Source organism: Pteropus medius, unplaced genomic scaffold, assembly GCF_902729225.1.
Source record: "Pteropus medius unplaced genomic scaffold, Ma_sr-lr_union100, whole genome shotgun sequence".
Lineage (NCBI taxonomy): Eukaryota > Metazoa > Chordata > Mammalia > Chiroptera > Pteropodidae > Pteropus > Pteropus medius.
The window spans coordinates 113,660-117,967 of record NW_024352149.1 but is presented as its reverse complement, the minus strand read 5'-3'; the positions used below and the strand labels follow the sequence as shown (position 1 = coordinate 117,967).

Genomic DNA, 4,308 nt, shown 5'->3' with positions numbered 1-4,308 from the left:
TCCCCAGATAAGGAAATGGATCCAGAAAGGGAAAGTGGCCTGCCTAAGGTCATGTGGCCAGCTAGCGGTTGTGCTAGGAATGGACTCTACACATCCAGAATCAGCCTAAGGCTCTTTTTATCATACCTACATCTTGAGTTTCCCAAGAGCAGGGTCAGGATTCACTCATTCTTTGAAAGCACACTTAAATTGGTTGGACTGAATAGACAAAAATCTCCACTACTTTGAACATTCAGATCTTCATCAAATATGCAAATGTCCGTAAATCTAAACAAATATTGTTGGTATCTTGTCCAACTTAGGTACAAACAGGTATCATTACATAAAAAGATTTCAGAGTATTACCTTGGGTTGAAATAGGTTTATAAAAAAGATGGCCTGTCTCAATGCTGACTAAATCAGTTACAACAGCAACAGTAATATGCACTGCTTCTTTCTTAGCAGCATAGTCATAGTTGTTTAGACAGCAATATTCAAGAAATCTCTGCAAAACGACATTTTCTTCAATTTGCTTTCTAAGAATGAGCTAATCAAAAGTGAGGACAATCACTGTATTTTATCTTCATGCGAAAAATCAGCTCCATGTCTACTTGATAAAAATGTTGTTCGATGATGAAATAATTTTTGTGGTCTACAAAAATCCCCCACTAATCTAAATCTAACATCTAGAATAAAAACTAAATAACCAGAATTGGAACTGTTCCAAGGCCATATTTATATAGAACATCAAGGACTAGCATTAAAAACAAAAGCAAAAATAAAAACTCAACCTATAGAAGGAAATCCAGATGATATCATACCCAAAAAAATGTAGCAGAAATATTTTATTTGCTTTTAGGGAGTGGCAAGACATGTTCAATAAATATTCAAGCATGGAAAGACTGCACCTTTCCCAGTAAGTACCATGATCTAGTTTCTTGCAGTAGCAGCTGATCAGAGGAACACAATGCTACTTCTTTCACTGTTAAATCAGTCAAATTCCTCCACTGCCTTAGGGAATCAACTAGTCTATTTTACTTGTCTGTCAACTTACTAAAGAAATAACTTTAGTTAAATCACAGAAGTAGGTATCTTAGCAGAGAACATTTATTCTAATTATAATAAATAATTATATTCCTACCTTTTCTTCTTCATGGAGGAAATTTGATAAAGATTTTTAATCTTCCATAAATAATCCATAAAGGCCTGACCTCAGACATTCAAATCCATTTCCCAAACTGCAGTGGTACAATATTATTTGTGTGTGCGACTATATTTCTCGCTAGATTTATGAATAACTTCTACATAATGGCATACATTTTAAATCATATTAACATATAGGTCGACAAACATTAAACTTTCTTCCCTTAGAAAATAACAATTGCAGAATTCAGAGAATGGGGTTAAAGCAAGTCACCTGAGAGTCGTTCTTAAAGATACAAGTTCTACTTGCAGTTCAATAATAAAGTGTTCCCTTAATTTTCTTTCCTTCCTTTTCTGTATTTCTATACACACTCCTACTCCATAAAGATCCCTCCATCTCTCCCACCCTTTCCAACTATGGACAGTAACCTAATATTAGAGTGGACTGTAAACAGAAATTCTCAGGATTTCTTCAAGGTATATTCAGAATCAGGTCCCTCTAGGATGCAAAGAACAGGAGCTCTTTGACTGCAATTTTCCTTCAAAACCACCTTGCGCTTTCCTTCCTTCCTACACGGTTAACCCTGCGTGTTGCAGACAGGGGCGGAGGTCGGAGACAATCGCCGCAAGGCCTCCAGTAAGGCAGGCTCTTCCCAGCCTAACCTGCACCTCCAAGGCCGCAAAGCCTGGGGTTCTTCATCCAGCCCCGAGCACGGCCAACCCTCGCTTCCCCAGGGCAGGGCTCATCTCAAGTCCACGCAACCAGCCAAGATAGGCCCGCACCGGGCCAGGTCGGCCTGCCCGTCCGCAGCAGCCCCTGGAGCCCCGCCAGCGGGGACGGGCGTGGGCCCGGGCGGCCACCGCCCCGCCAACTCGGGCTCCGATGGAGAGAGTGAGCCCCACCCGTTACGCCAGCCCCAGACCTACCTGCAACAGAGTGCGGGTCTCCTGGACAGCGACCGCGGGCCGGAGGGCGGGCGCCGACGCGATCGGAGCCCCTCCCAGGGACCCCAAGTATTCCCAAAGGGGAAAGGCGGGGAGAGACGCTGGGGGGGCTGCCACGGGCCAGCGCGGCCCGTCGCGAAGGTCGCGGGGACCTGACTCTCCCCTTAGCACTAGGCCGCGGTCGCTGCCGCCATTTTGCCTTCCACTCGGTGTCGCCGCCGCCGCACTCCGCTACAGGTTTCCCGGATGTGGGCATTTCCCGGCGTCGCTTGCGCGGGCTGAAGACTGGGGGCTTCTGCCCTTCTGGCCGCCTGGCGAGAGCGCCGCCTGCGGCCTCCCGCCCTCCGCCCGTTCCTCTGCGCCTTCGCGAGCGTTGCCCCGCGTCGCCCCCGCCAGACGCTGTCCCGATGACTAGCCCGGGTGGATAGGACCAAGCTCTCGCCCGCCCAAGCCCACGCATCTACTTAAGTCTCTCTTTTTCTAATTAAGCTCTTTCTTTGGACGGATATAGAATAAAGATGAGCATCTTAATGAGTTGCTCTTTGAAACGTCGTTGTGGGCATCAGGCTTCGGGATTTCTAGCGGCTTTGAAATAAATTAATTTTTACTTAGCACTCTTTACCCCGGTAAATCCATGAGTTTTAAGTATTTTCTGAATCAGTCAGATGATCTTGAACCAAGGAAGATTAACGGAGTTGAGAGATTTTTATTTGTCGACCAAATCGATAGAAAAAGTCATTATTGCTATAATTGGAATAACGGTGACCGTGAGAAGAGGTTTCATTTTTTTTGTTAAATTGAATTGGAAATTTGGGATGGACTCATTGGGTTCATAATGTTTATAAAGAGCGCTTTTGCTAATTATGCTTCTTGAAAATATATGCAGTCGGTATTTTCAAATATCCCCTTCCGTAATTTCCTACTAGAGGCTATTAACATTTTTTTGAATTAACTTTTTTTCGCTATTAAATTAGTTACTGTCTACTGTATCCAGAATGTGAAAACCTCTGTTAAAAGATTACATTCTAAGAGCACTTGGTTGAAAATCTGTGTTCCACAAGCACAGTTTGTAGGAGAGGATCTGACCCAAGGTGGGTCTCTTAAAAGCCCTAGGTCTTAACTTTCCTTCTATGGGAGACTAAGTAATCTCCAGGGTCCCTTTCAGCCTCAAAATTATATGAATTAGATGAATCTAGTATGTTCACATGCCTGCTTGCTCTTTCCAGCATTATGTATATGGAATAGCATATTACCCCTAGAGTCTTGTCACCTCTATCACCAACACATGGAACTTCTTCGCTTAAGTTTCTCAATGAAGCGTAAAGGGGAGTATCTCCATAGACCACCGTCTTTGGGAAAATTCCTAGATAATTCAAGGAGCTTGGTGAATTGCCGTTTTTAAGACAAGGAGGTTTACTCTTGTGAAGTAGAGGGACAGAAGGGCAGGGAAAGGAGAGGAGTAATCAGGAGAGAACTAACAACTTACAAGGTGAAAACCTTGCTAGAGGTGCTGAACTTCTGAGAATGGCAATATCTGCCATTGCATTTGAAGAGCTTTGTATTGCTGTGATGGAAAACCCTTCAGCTTTCTCAGTTCTTCAGTGCTTCATAGCAGTGGTATTTTTTGGTTTCGTTTTGCTTTTTATCAACATATGTAGGGTCAAAGTTCATGCTTGGGTGACTAGAAACCTGCAGCACATGTGGAAGAAGTATGGAGACCAGTTGTGGCCCTGAGAGCGTCAGCCCTCCCAGGAATTCATACAATCTTAGGGGAAGGCTCTAGATTACGAGCAACTCACCCTTAAGTAGTAGAAAGCTGTGTTCTACTTTCTTGAGGGCAGAGACTCTATATAAATTATACGGAATTCTGAACAGATTTGTCTCTTCTCCCCCATTTATTCATGTAAGCATTTCTATCAATGCATACTCACGGATATTTATTTTATATTTTAGGTTTTTTTGTTTTTTATTTGTCGAAATTTTTCCAGCTTTGGCTAGTGGGAGCTCTCCCAGTTAGCTTTGTCCCTTTGATATATTCCCATTATCGTGGACTTTGTAAGTTTATTTTAGAACTTCCTTACGTTCTGGCACTACAAGATGCTCTGATTGATCATGTGTATTTCCTACTCCTCCAAGGAGCCCTGGTTCCTTTTACTGGAGAATAATATTAGAAACTAAATCTGGGTTCTAGGCATACTCATTGCTATTGGGGTATCATTACTTATAGGCAAAGAAATTTTT

General features: G+C 43.2%; 1 protein-coding gene across 1 annotated transcript in view; it reads right to left on the bottom strand.

The window, feature by feature from the left end:
- Positions 1-2,439, bottom strand: part of LATS1 (large tumor suppressor kinase 1) — a 42,406-nt gene extending 39,967 nt beyond the window's left edge. The window contains exon 1 of the mRNA XM_039846916.1: positions 2,050-2,439. The gene's annotated coding sequence lies outside the window, so the exon portion shown is untranslated. The remainder of the gene's footprint in view (positions 1-2,049) is intronic.
- Positions 2,440-4,308: the final 1,869 nt, after the last annotated feature.